This window comes from Phodopus roborovskii, unplaced genomic scaffold (genome assembly GCF_943737965.1).
Source record: "Phodopus roborovskii unplaced genomic scaffold, PHOROB, whole genome shotgun sequence".
In the NCBI taxonomy this organism is placed as follows: Eukaryota; Metazoa; Chordata; class Mammalia; order Rodentia; family Cricetidae; genus Phodopus; species Phodopus roborovskii.
Genome location: NW_026126409.1, coordinates 20,202,978 through 20,217,864, shown reverse-complemented (window position 1 = coordinate 20,217,864; position 14,887 = coordinate 20,202,978).

The window sequence follows — 14,887 nt, the reverse complement described above, 5'->3', positions numbered from 1 at the left end:
CTGCTGTTGCTGCTCCTATTTCTGGTGTAGGGCTTAGCAGTGCCCTCAACTCTTGTGCCCTTCAGAGATTCAGCCCTGACGGCTGAGCTTATGATGGCTCAAAAAACAAACAAACAAACAAAAGCCATTTCTCTCCACCAACACCCTTGTCTCCTGCGGACATCTCTTGCGGTTTCACATAAGGGCCACATGTACCTATTTATCTGGAGTTTTCTCTGGGATGAACCATCTGTGCTGTGGGTCCAGGAAGTACTGGGATAGAAAATAGTTACCTTCACACTCAAGCTCCTTGCTGTTCTCAAAGAGTGGGAACTTCAAGATTGGACCTAACTTGCAAGTCTATGGTTCTCATTTTTGTGGTTTTCAATCAGTCCCAATAAATAAACCAATCCTCCGTTTCTTATTTTTTATGAAACAAAGATATCAAGTCTCAGGGTAGATATAAAGGAATGTACAGAGTCTGGGTCAAAGTGTGTTGTGAAGTGGGGGGGGCTCAGGTGTGTTTCTCAGATGTGTTCTTCATTTGGGAGTGCTGGGGGTAGAAAATAGTAAGGGTGTGGTTTGAAAAAAGCCTGGATTCACTTCAGCCTGTGCTACTTGCTACACTGGTAGACGCACTGCTTGTGCGCATGTCCATGTACCTCCTTGTCTGTATGTGAGCCATACTAGTGCAAGTGACCACAGAAGCCAAGAGAGGACACTAGGTCCGCTGGAACTTGAGTTTCAGGTGATTGAGAGCCACCTGCTGTGGGTGTTGGGAACCAAACTGGGTTTTCTGCAAAAGCAGCAAGTGCTCTTAATTTTGGAGCCATCTCCCCACCTTTGCTTTTATTTGTTATTTTTAAAAAATCTCTTGTAGTTGTGTGGTCAACACTAGGACACTGAGCATGCTAGAAAATGCTGAGCTGGGTCCCAGCCCTGAGTACAGAGTCTCCTAACAAATGTCTAAACTTTTGTTCTGAGGATGTTGTTGAAGGGTGAACCCTCATCTGTGGAGACAGGGCTAGGCCTCAAAGGCCAAAACTGTGTGCATGTAACCCTCATAGCCTATGTACTAGTGCAAAAGACAGGAAGACCCTGGTTCCTTAGAAAGCTGTGTCCCTCACAGCTTTGGTTATCGTTAAGAAGAGGACTAAAGGCTCAATGCAATTTTAAGAGCCAGACAACAAAACCATGAAAGCAATAAAGTTAAGGTATCAAGATGGTGCTTTCAGCTCTAGTCTGCCTTGACTCCTGAGCTAGCTCTGAGTCAGCCTTCAAAAGGGACCCAGCTCTCTTGGCTTTCAAAGTGCAAAGTCAAGACAGCAAGTCCAAGTCCCATGGACTCTGTCTTCTCTGGCTCATTTGAAAGTTGTCATTCATTGTTTCCAAGTAAGTGTTAAAGTAAAGCCCATCCAGACAGAAAAAGGAGAAGAGAAGAGAGAAAAGAATGAAAGCTAACTCCAGCTGTGCATGGGACACAACTTTCTAAGAAACCAGGGTCTTCCTGTCTCCTGCATTGCTCACTGGGGCAATGGGCTAAGAAGGTCTTGTGCACACAGTTTTGACCTTCGAGGACTAGCCCTGTCTCCATAGATGCCTTCACTGGCATCCTCAGGAAGGAGGGGAAGAGTGAGGGAAGGAGAAAGAGAAAAGGAGTTTCAAGATTATATTCCAGATGTGATTTAATTTTTAGATAGGGGATAAACTGTTCTGTACCTGCTAGTCAGTCATTGCTTCCAGAACAATGAACCCGCACCGAATGCAGCCCTGCCCATTCTTGCACACAGATGTTGTGTTTGCTTTGTTAATGGAGAAGATGCTTGTCTTCCTCTGCTCATTTAACAGTAAACTTAATAAAGAAGTCGGATTTCACTGCTTTCTGAGACGCAATTGCTAGTTACTTGCTGCAGTTTAGCATCTGCTTCCTACAAACATTTAAAAACTGATTTCTTGAGTGTAAGCATCATCAAAAAATAAATGAAATTTTCTGCAAAGTCATTTGCTTTATAAACTTACAAATCTTTGGGGGCCTCGTGCCTCTGCAGAGCTGGCATGCCAAGCCCATTGCACCTTTACTTTTAATCGCTCAATGGCTTTGTCCCCTCTTGCAGATAGGTACCTGTGGGAATTTTTCTGCACTCTGTAGGAAAGCATGTGCAGAATCCAGAATCACCATGATTGCCCTTGGGGCAGCAATCCTATTACTGGACTACACTGCTTTATAACTGTGAAGTGTGTATAGAATTTACATGTCAATGTCCCCTTGCACTCTGACCCCAAGCCTAGCCAATATTAGAGATGGGAAGGGCTTTTGATTGCACCAGGAGTATTGGGCCAGAGACTTTCCCTTAGAACTGGTGACATTTTAGAGCCAAACGGGCACACAGCTTTTCTAGCCAAAATATTCAGATTATTTATTAAGTATGCGATACCTGTTACTTTATCATCTATTAATATTATTTCTAAAACACAAATACTTTTATTTTAATCTCACCTGTCAATTAACAGTAGTAATTAATAGTGTGACTAATCAAATATACAAATAAAATACATATGTACACACTTGTTGGCATTGTAGTTATCTAAACATATAGGAAGAATTTAGAAAATGTAACCAGGCCAATCACAATGTGAATGATGAAACTTACTGTGTCTCAGATTGAAACTCATTCTTAGAGTGAAAGGCTGAGCATGCTGGGTCACCACTCACAGAGGTGGCAAGCTTTAATCACTTCCCTCAGAGAACAAGGCATGGTCCACTGCATGGACCCACCTGTGATGGTCATTGCTGCCAACACCAATGCTCAGGTGGGGAAGGTGACAAGGACCATGCAGGTGGATAATGTATGCCAGATCCACTGGTCACTTTTAGCCCTCAATTTGGGGTCATAGACTCTTTAATTCTTTGCTGCAAAAAATTTAGGACTTTAGTATGCTGACAAATTGAAACCTCTGTTGCTCAAACCGAGACAGGCGCAACCAACCAGCTTAGACACCTTAATCGTCTGAAGAGCCCATGTTACCCCACATCTAGCAGCCTCTAGATTGTGCTCCAGAGCATCTAAGATCACAATTCTTAGAATGCTCTCAAGACAGCTCCTGGAGTTGACAGTCTACTTCCTGGCTTTGTTCCTGATTGTGCAATTAGTATTGATCCAGCGAGTGTGGCAGGAGATGCTCTTTTCAAGAGTGAGGATGGAGCTTAGCCAATGATGGAAGATGGCCACATAGTCAATGAGGCAGTCCCTGTATGTATGCCGCAGAACAGAGCTGTGTGGTGAAGGATGCTGAGCCAGAGAAGGACTGAATCTGCATCTCCTGCTCTGCACCAAATCCTAGGAAGTTGGAGAAATATAATACAGTGCAGAGGTGAGTGTTCTGCCACAGGGCCACACAGTCTTGCCCAGAGATCGTCTTTTATCTTATATCTTATTCCAGTAGCACCTTTCCTGACAGTTTGTGTTGATGAAGATCAAGAAACCAGAGAAAGATGACTTGGTGGATAAGAGTGCTTGCCCTGCAAGCATGAGGACCTGGGTTCAAGTCAAAAGCACTCAAAGAAATGCTGGCTATGGATGGGACGTGCATGTGTGTGTGAGTGTGTGTGTGTGTGTGTGTGTGTGTGTGTGAGAGAGAGAGAGAGAGAGAGAGAGAGAGAGAGAGAGAGAGAGAGAGAGAGAGAGAGAGATCCAGAATGGCAGGGTGGAGATATGAAGGTCCCCTGAGCTCACTGGCCATTGACAATCTGGTCACTAGCATCAGGGCAGAAAGTGACAAAGGAGGGTACCCATGGTCTTCCCATGTTCTTTTCATGGGTACATGAACATATGCACCCATCTGTCTCACATAAGACTTAATAAAGACAAACTCAGAACCTCAAGCATCTAGGCAGCAATTTCATGACTGAGTTCAACTCCCAGTATATGGTCTCAAAATTTTAATTCGATTGTGAACTTTTGGGTCACGGTGAAAGTAATTTGACTTACTGAATAATTTGCCACATTGCTTTGTAACTGTGACGTGTGTGTACAACATATATTCCAACATCCCTTTGCACCCTGATCCCAAGCCTAACCAACTTAGAGACAGGAATGGCTGTTGAGTGTTTACTGTTTGATTACAGATCTGGCTGTTTTCCACAAGAGGGCAGTAGCAACCTGTAAATCTTTATGGCACTCTCAAGGGCACTAAATCCTGTGCAAAATACTCATATTTTTAGAAGTCTTTTCTTCCCTCCACAGGAGCACTGGGAAGACCTTGAGAAGTTATTTCACCCCAGGTGCTGCCTTCAGCCAGAGCCACATTAAATCAGCACAGATGGCTCTCTCTGGGCCCCAAAACGAACGATAGTCTATTTGTAAAAGCTAAACTTAATAATGATAATGACATACAATAGATATGATAAAGGAAAACAACAACAGATTTATTTTAACTGGAAAGAAGTCTCGCATCTCCATGATCAGTATTATATGGATGTCCAAGAAGCTTTAATGAAGACAAATTGGGAAGAGATCAGTAACAGGACGAAGTGTTGGAGAAAAGATCCATCACACAGGAAAAGCCATGTGGTTGCCTGGCTTAGGGAGCAATTAGTTGGGGTTTTGTCTACAAAATAAATAAATAAATAAATAAATAAATAAATAGGCAGCTAGAATCATGGAAATAAAGGCTTTGTCCTTGTTCTCCTTCACGCCAACTGTGTTTCCCTTAGTGGGATATGCGATCCACATGGGCTACCTACTGTGTAAAGGCCAGGTATGCCAAGCCTTTCCCCCAAACATGTCCTGAACCCCTCTCCAGCTCAGGATGGGCCCAAGACACTGATAGGCAAACAGTGAGTTGTTATCCTGATTGTTCATGAGCACAAGGCCCGTGATTCTTCTAAAATAGCAAGTAAGCATAAAAGAATACAGACCGTGTGTGTGTGTGTGTGTGTGTGTGTGTGTGTGTGTGTGTGTGGTGAGCCCATGCTACTTCCTTTGTCTATTCATACCCAGTGATTAATGAGGACAGTGGCCAGGAATTTCAAAATTCTTCTATAAAATAGTACATGTAGACTATGCCTGGCCGGAGTCATGTGGCCACAGTATAGCAAGCCAATTTGAGATTCATGTCGGCAGGTGACGGTATAAAGCCCACGTGAATACACTAACGCCAGCTTTCCTATAGATGTCACTGTGATGAGAGTCCCAGTTCCTCCACTGGACACAGTTGGAGCACTCTGAGGGTCACCCTCAGGGTAAGAACCATGGTGACACATGACACAGCAGGATACGCCATCTGTGAATGATACCTGCCATTAACTCATATCAGACTATGTGTGAGAAATCTGTGTAACCAGTTGCTGTTTTGGGGTGGTTGCTAGGGGTTCTTATACTCGCTGTTGAGGGCTTGTTGGGGCAGCTCATATTTTACACTTAATGTGTGAAGTGGAGGTGTCCCCCTGCGTTTCCACCCTCTGAGGCTTGTTGGCAAGAAAGTCTGTGAAGTCTGCAGTCTAGGAGAGCTGCAGTCTAGGAAAGGATAGCTGCTTTCCCTTCTGCTACCTCGCTTGTAGGGAGGTGTCTTTCGGACACTGATTACTGTCCTGCCACCAAGGAAGGCTGTTCACCCCATGTCAAATTTCAGATTACATGAATTACATGCGTGTGGGGGGTGCACAGTGTTCATGGAGGTCAGAGGACAACCTCAGGCATCCTTCCTGAGGGTCACCCGCTTTCTGCCTTTAGACAGGGGCTCATCTGGGGCTCACCAATTAGACTACACTGGCTGGCCAGTGATTTCCACCTCTCCAGCACCAGTGAATGCCACCACGCCCAGCTGTTGGATCATTTTTCACAGGTGTTTTGTGGTGTGTGTAGTACATGGATATGTTCGTGTGAGTGTATGCACATTCATATGTGTGGAGACTAGGTGGTCATGGGGTGTTTCCTTCAACGACTCCCACCATGATTTTTGAGACAAGGTCTCTCACCAAACATTGTTCTGCTAGGTTAGCCGGCCAATGGACTCTGGGGCTACACATCTATGCTCTCGCTTCCTACCTCCTTCCCTTTCTCCTCACCTTGGATGGGGGTGATAGCCAGGTGTGTAGTTACACGTGGCTTTTCATGTGGGTGTTGGACTCTGAACTCCGGTTCTCATACTGTAAGTCAGGCACATTTAGGACTGAGCCATTTCTCTATCCCAAACTCTCTACTTCTAAAATCTAACCCAAATCATCTATTTTGGAGAAGTATTATTTGAAAGAACTGTAGCTATTGGGGTGTGGCTCAGCCCTGGCTGCCTATGAGTGGACCCTGATCTACTCTCCCAATGGCAAAATGCACAACAAAACAACAGTAACAGTTCTGGTACCACAGAGCCTGACAACCAGAACTGGGGTTCCAGAGATAGGCTCCCAAGGCCACTGACCCAGAGCTACTTTTCTGGGTGAGGACATATAGCACCTTGGTGCCCATCAGGACTGGCTAAACAGTGCAGTAGGAGAAGCCTCACATCTCTCTTCTAACCTCCTGGTCCTGGTGCTTCTCCCTCTCTTCTACAGAACAGCATCTGTTTTTGTAGAATGAAAACAAACCCTGTTTCTCTCTCCTATTCAGAGCCACCCAGGGATGTCATTAGCTACCCATGGTGTCATTAACCCAGTTTAGGAGGACTCCTCTGCTTCATGGCTCAGGGCCCCTCTCCAGGCAGAAAATTAGGGGGAAGGCCATCATCTCTGTTTTGAAGAGACTTCCAAGAAGTCCTCTTCATTATCTTTTTTTTTTTTTTTTTTTTTGCTTTGCTATCTCTTACTCTTGTGGACTTCATGGTCACAAGGGAAACTTCTAAGTGTGATCATTTAAGAGAATAGCCATGCACTAGGCAAAATGGTATGACTTTTTGAAACGTGTGTGCATGTGTTTGTGTATGAATATTGAATGACAAATTCTATTTATTATAACTTATTTAGTTTTTATTTTAAATTATAGATGCTGGGGGGAGGGATGTGCACATGAGTGCAAGTAGCCGCTGCTGCAGGAGGTGTCAAATCCTTCTGCATCTGGGGTCACAGGCAGTTGTGGGCTGCTGGGAACTGAACTCCCATCCTCTGGGAGCAGGACTGATTCTCAAGCCCTGAGCCGTCTCTCCAGCCCTCCATTGAATCCATCTTCCCATCCTCTTTCTCCTCTTCCTCCTTTTCCCTTTGCTTTATAAAACAGGGTCTCAATAGCTTAGCCTAGCCTCAAGCTCACACTTTTGCCTTGGCCTCATGAGAGCACACAGTTGCTATGCTCTACATAGTTCTTATGTGGTCCAGTTTCTTGATACCCTTCACATTCTTCAATGCCTTTCCTCAGACGGGGAGTCTAAAGCACGCTGTGTTACATAAGAGACTGGCAATGGATGAAGGCATTAGCATTAGCCACTGGATTTGCATTTTTATAGGACTGAAAACTAAGGGTAGTTGTTACTCTCTGCTAATGGAATTTCAAGGCTGTACTTGGCCTTGTGAAGTTCATTTCCTCTCTCTGGCTGGCCAGTGAATGTTCAGGGTTGTGAGCCAGTCTCCAACCTGCAGCTGTGCCTGTGTGGAGCCCCATCCTACAGAATGGCTGCTGTCAAAATGGACAGGTGCCTGCCAATCCTCACAGTGTCAATGACTTCTTTAAGGGGTTTTGTTAGTTTTTGTATCACACTGGCAACATTCTGACAGAGACACAGAGAAACTATTTTAGCTCATAGTTTAGGAGGGTCATAGCCTATGGTGGTAAGGAAGGCTTGGCAGAGTTCATGGCAGCTGGTAGCCTTGTCAGAGGCTTGAACACAGAACTAGAGTCAGGCTGGTCCTTCAGAGGCTTACCCTTAGTGACATACTTTAACCAACCAGGCCCCACCTCCTAAAGGTTCCAAAAGCCTCATACCAGCATCCCAGGTGGGGGACATGAAAAACCCAAGCCTGCAGACCACAGGCAAGCAGTCCTCAGACTGACCTCACAGGAAGACACAGGAGACATGGGTACTGTGGCCCCTCCCAGGGTTCCTGATCCAGGGAGCTCAGCCTGAAGAACACTTTTCCACTTAGTTCCCACATAATCCTCACAATCTGGGAATCTGTGGCTGATGGGCCTCTTTTGTTTCACCTGTTTGCCGGACACCTAGGATTCCTCTCAGCGAGCAGGGTTTGGTTTCTGAAGGGGAAGACTCCAGTCATGTTTTATCATGGAAATCCCAGGCATTGGTTGTTTAATGGCTGATTTCTCTCTTTGTCTGAAAATGCATAGAAATGCTTATGCAAATAAAGAGAAGGTCAGAGGTCAACCCTGAGCATCAGTCTTCAAGTATCATCCACTTTGGTTTGGAAACAGGGTCTCTCATTTGACCTGGAAATTGTCATTTAGAAAATGAGGTCTCTCGCTTGGCCTGGAAACTGCCATTTGGACTAGGATGGCTGGTCAGAGAACACTAGGGACCTGCTGGGCTCTACTTACAAGTGAGTGCCTTCCATGCCTGTCTCTTTGCACATGGATTCTAGCATAGAACTCAGGTTCGAGTGTCTGTGTGATAGGCACTTTAGTCACTGAGCTGGCCTCCCTAGCCCTGACTTTGACACTGTAATTAAGATGTAGAAAAACTCATGAACTGGGAATATTGCTCAATGGTAATTTATCAAGCATGAAAAATGTTCCAGGATCTATCTCTAACACTGAAGAAAAAAAAAAAAAAAAAAAAAGACAGCATTTTCAGTTTTAGAATTAAAGGCAATGCTATTGATAAGTGAAGAACATTGTAAAAATTCAAGAAATTAAAGAAAGAACCAGAAGATACAGGAAGTGGTAATTTTCTCAAAATGGGAATGTCTAAAGCAGTGGTTCTCAACCTGTGGGTCATGACTCCCTTTGGGAGTCAAACAATCCTTTCCCAGGGGCTACCTGTGATCATCCTGAATATCAGATTCATACTAGTAACTAAATTACAGTTACAAAGTAGTAGTGAAATAATTTTATGGTCGGAGGCCATCACAGCATTAGGAACTGTATTAAAGAGACACAGCATTAAGAAGGTTGAAGACCACTGCTCTAAACTCAATGCTGACTCTATTGATGAGAGACTTTCTGGAACATCAAAGTAAATTGGTTTGGTGCATCCAACAAGCAATATCTTTCAAATATCAAAAGTTAATGAGAAAAGACAGGCTTGGAGATGTTTCATAAAACGCAGGGTTCTCCTACAAATAAGTAGAAATTGTACAACGGAATTTCCATGTTGCCACTGCCTATCCAGGGGGCGCCCTGTCATGTCTTATCAAGCCTTGGCTTCTTCATCTGTGAGGTGACCCCCATTCCAATTAAGCCCAACCTTAACCCCAGGTATTTGCTGGCTCAATGAATGAGTGCAGCGCCATGGGGCATTCAGAGATTAACATCAACACAGGGTCATTGTAAGCCTGGCCAGTCCTTGACCATGCAGACTTGCCTTTGTCTATTTGTATTAAACATAGGCAATAGCTGTGACAAATAGAATAATAAAGGCTAGAGCAATTAATCATGCCATAACAAGGACAGTTACCACAAAACATGCCCTCTCTCTAGAACCCTAAAAACCTACATCTCCTGAACCAAGCTGTTGCTGAGCCAGCTCACCTCTTCCCAGAGGATTTGGGACAGCCTCCCAGTTCAGGACCCCAATGTGGGGTGAGTCCAGGGCACCCCCAGATCCCTCCCATCTCTTTCTGATGAACTTCCACAGATGAGGGGACTTAACCCCACCTCCACCCCACCCCGCCTGTATCGTCTGCATTGTCTCCCAGCTGCACTGTCCCCTCCTACTGTCCTCATGTCCTAGTTACCTGTTCATTTGTGCCTCCTCCTAAGCTGTGAGAGCCATGATGTCACTGCAGATTGCAGGGGCGGTTTCCTGTTTTTGGAGTGAGTAAGCCTAGAGGTTCTTGGGGATTGGGTCAAACTGACTAAAAGTCTAGTAAGGACTAAATACAACTCAGACTTCTGACATAAATACAGGATGGCAAGGACCACTTACAAAGAAAAATAAAAACAAGAACCTGCTTGTTTACAGTGATCTACAAAGTCTGTAGCAAATTGCCAGGAACAAAGGACTTCCTGAGTCTATGCTGTAACCCTGTTTCCTACCTGGAACATCCTATTTAAATTTAAACCGAGCAAGCTTTGAACACAGAAACCTGAGGCTGAATGAGCATCCTGCCCAGCTGAGAGAGGGACAGGGCAGGGCCAGCAGGTACGTAGAACTGATTAAATGGTTTCGAACATGTTACCTCTACCGTTGCCACCACAAACCTGTTAGGCAAACACCATTCTTAGCTCAGTTTAGCTCAGTAAAAGATCAGAGGAGATGGGTGACCAGCATGTGCCCAGCAGTGCAGAGAGGCTGGAACCCAAATCAGCCTGGAGTATTCTGTCTGATGCAGTGTTCTCTGTTGTTCCGTCAAGACACAATCATCAAAGAAGGAAAATTCCATAGGGCGAGGAGAGAGCAAGGGTGTCACAAGCCAGCTTGAGTTGTTTCTCATCAGTAGGGGTCTACAATCCTGCAGTACCAGCTTACTGGAACTTTCACTGCTGCCCACTGTTCAGCCTCTCAGCCTCTGTGCCATGACGGCAGCAGAAACCCAAGACACAGGAAGCTAAAGCAGGCCTTAATTGGCCACTACAATAAGGACTTAGGTTAGAGATTTCCTTCAGTGAATCACCCTCAGGTGGCCGGTGAGTCAGGCTACTTAACTGTAATCTTTAATTCAGTTCTCACTCATAAACAGTTCCCTTTACTTCAGAAGTCTTTCATTTAAAAGTCATGACAGTAGGAGCAGTCATTTCCGAAGTCCCCTCACGGCAGGAGAGGATCCCGAGAAATTAAAGCCAGTGTCCTCCTCACCAACTCACAAGTGTCCCACCAACACCGAGCACCTGTGAGGTCACCAGCAGGGCTCCCCCATGGTGGGAAAGGAGCAACTGCAAAGGACATTTATGACCCCTGGTCACAGACCCAGAGGTGGGGTTGGAACCTTTCTGCTGCGATGACAGAGGAGTGGAATTTTTTAAAAAAACAATTTAATTCATTTTCCATACCAACCATAGTTCCCCCCTCTTCCCTTCCCCCACCACCTCTTTCCTACTTGACCCATCCACTTCCCAGAGAGGGTAAGACCTCGAATAGGAAGTCAACTAAGCCTGGCTTATCAAGTTGGGCAGGGCCAAGTCCCTCCCCTTTGCATGAGGGTTGAGCAAGGCATCCCACCATAGGGAATGGGCTCCAAAAAGCCATCTCATGCTTTCATTCTTTATTTATGTGTGTATGTCTGTGTGAGTGATTGTCAAGTGTGTGTGGGTTCCTGTGGAGGAGGCTGGGAGGTAGAGTTGGATGCCCTAGAGCACAAGTCACAGGTGATTGTGAGCTCATGGTGTGGGTGTTGGGGACCGAACTCAGGTCCTCTGGACCAGGGGCAAGTGCTCTTAACCAATGTGCCGCCTCTCCAGCCCCAGAGGAGTTGAGTTTAAAGGTTTCTCCTATGCTTTCAGAAGGGTCTCTGTAGCTGAGAAAGCAGTAGGAATTTGGTTTGTGGTTTCTTTAGCACCCACCTCTAAGGACTTAACAAAGTCAGATGCCACTGAGCCACACACCTGCGTTGTCCGTTTGTCCAAAGAGGAAGGAAGGACTTGACTTACTGATTACTCAAGACATAAAGGAGTAGATCCTAAACTGAAATTGTTCATAAGACTGGAAAGGGATGCCTAATATGGGTGCTCCTGGACTTAGTAGCTGTGGGAGCTGCCTGGGTAGCTGAGCAAATGCCAGCATCTAACCCTTTCTATGCACCTGCATAGTGTAAGAATTTAATGGTTTCCACAAAGAGGAGAAAACAATGCAGGCAGAATTCTGTGATTCCTGACCACAGACATTCTTCCAACCCCTAGAGCATTCTTCTGCAGACCCTCAAGTAATCTTTGGAGCAGGCACAGACAAGTGACATGCATATCCATATGCTCATAGCTACACACATGTGCATGTATGTATAACTACACAACAATAGACCATCTTCCCAAATGGGAAGTACATTCACACTCGAATTTGTTGCAAGTTAAAAACTTTCACAACTCTCACAGAAATAAAAATAAATTTTAAAAGTTTCAAAATGTCATTCACTGTCATATAGGCCAGGTTCCTGAACTGTTCCTATTGTACACCAGTCTTGGTTTTAGGGGTAAACACAAGCCATTCCATTGCTGAGAGTCTACACTTGGCTTTATGTACACCAACCACAGCTCACATGTTAAATAATACTGCAATAGTGTTAATAGACATTTATTTTCTAAAGGTTTTATTTATTTAATTTTGTGTATAGAGGTTTATTCTGCATGTCTGTCTGTGTGCCATGTACAGGCCTGGCCCACAGGGTGTATCAGATCCCCTGAGACTTGAGTTGTGAGATGGTTGTGAGTCACCACGTGGGTGCTGGGAACTGAACCTGGGCCCTCTGGAAGAGCAGCCAGTGCTCTTAACCACTGAGCCATCTCTCTCTCCTGCTCATGTTCTATTTTTAAAGAGAAGGAAAAATGTCAGACTACAAACCCCTCCATCCCAGAACAAACTTAGTCACTTTTACAAGAGGGGCAATGTGACAAATGTGTTCAGTGACTTGTTACATCTCCTTCCTACTTACTGATGGCCTGTGGCTCGGAAAAGAAGCCCGACTCTGACTCTCATCATCCAAAGGAAGAACACATGCCGGGTTATTTGGCAAACATGATTCTTGCTACTTCAATAGCAGAAAGTTGAATTCATACATCATCATAAAACAAACAAACAAAAACAAAAACAAAAAATACCCAAAACTGTCACAAAGTTGAAATTAGAAAAAATTAAGTTTATGTATTATTTCTTGTGTCCTTTTACTGACTTTTTTACATTCCCCATCAGCTGTCACCTTCTCTTGGCCTCCTTTTAAATGTTTTATACCTTACCTGAACTTGTGATATTTGTTAACTTCTGGATATGAGCTCCTGGTCTGAGGCATACCTAGTAAAGATTACCTCCCCTTCCATGGACGGTCTGTTAGCTTTGCTAATAGTTCTTTTGCTGTGTAGAAACTCTAATTTCACATAGTCACATCAGTTGATCGTCGGACTATACCTCTAGGGTTCTGTTCAGGAAGTTCTTGCCTGCCCCAGGTGTCTTGAACAGTATATTTTCCTCTAGCATTTCAGCATCATAGGTCTTACATTAAGATCTTTGATCCACTTTGAATTGATTTTTGTCCAGGGTGAAAGATGTGGATCTATTTTATTCTTCTGCATGTGGCACTCATTTCGCCAGTTCCATTTATTGAACAGGCTATCTTTGTCCTTGGTCACTGCATATTTGAGCCACTTTTACCAAAACTCCAGTGACCACGCTGTGTTGGTTTCTCTCTGTTCCTCTGTTCCATGCCTTTGGTCTGTCTATTTTTAGGCAGGTACCTAACTATCTTTATTATGGTGCTGTGCTCATGTATGGGTACCTCTACCTGTGTTCTTTCTCCAGAGTGCACCAAACTGAATGCCTATTTTGTTTTAGCCACATTTCTTATACAGAGTGATAAGTTTCACTATGTTTTTTTTTTATGTGAATACCATGAACTTTGCTCACATCCTTTATTCCATTACAAATAGGTTTTCCCATGTTCCTTCATTAGTCCCCTTTATTTTTCCAATATTCCCCTTATGCTTCCAAGCCATACATATGTGGGTGTGATTACACACACACACACACAAACACACACGTATACACACAAACACACTCACACACATATTCACTTACATATATAAATCAAGATTTTGCATATGAAGGAAAACATGCAATATTTACATTTCTGAGTCTGGTTCTGTCCAAGTGAAAGGATTTTGTCTTTGTAGATGAGTAAGACTCCACTTGTATATTTACCACACCTTTGTCCACTTGTCTCTTGCTGGACATCTCTGATGAGTTCATTTCCTGGGTGTTGTAAGTAGTGCAGCTAGAAGCAAGGGTGCTCATGAGTCTCTGGTGTGTTGATTCAGAGTCTTTTGTGGATCTGCCCAGGAGTGCTTTAACTTCACCATAGCGTAAATCTAATTTTAGGGTTTATTTATTTATTTATTTTAGTCATTGTTGGTTTGGTTTTTTGAGGCAGGATTTCCTTTTGTAGCCATGGCTGTTCTGGAACTCACTAGACAGGACTGGCCTCAAACTCACAGATCTGCCTGCCTCTGTCTCCTGAGTGCTGGAGTTAAAGGTGTGTGCACAACCTCCACACTAATTTCCATAGACCCTCAGCAGTTTACAGCCCAGTAGCAATGAACACAGCTGCTTCACCCCTCACACCCTTACCAGCATCTGCTGTGGAGTGAGGAAATGGTCCAGATGGTTTCTCCATCCTGGCCTTCTCTTCCTGGGCAATAGAACTTCCCACTCCTAGTAAGCAAACTCTCAGGGCAACCGTGAAGTGTGGAGACTTCACAGTGCCTAGTGTAGACCTCCGGAAATGCAGCCTTCCCATTTCACTCTTGACCTGTGCTGCTATGTGGATTTCCTTTCTGGATGTCCAGTTGTTTCTTTGTGTGCCACCTGCCCACACTCCCTTTCTAACAAATTGCTGAAGCATGTAGGCTTGCCTTTAGTTCCCTCTGGAACATTCCATTGTGTGCCCAGCTTCTGGTTACCATATGCCAGCTCCTACCTTTGCTGCAGGGTGCCCACCCACCACATCAGCGTTTCAGAGTCAGTCTGAGGATGGATTTGCCTGCTTCATGTATTTCAGGTATGGGGATAACCCAGTTCTCCTGAGTGTTCCTGTGGCCCCGAACCTTGGTCCCTTTGAATAGAGTGCTCCATTTGAATCCATACCACAGTGAGCATCATGGAGTTAGGT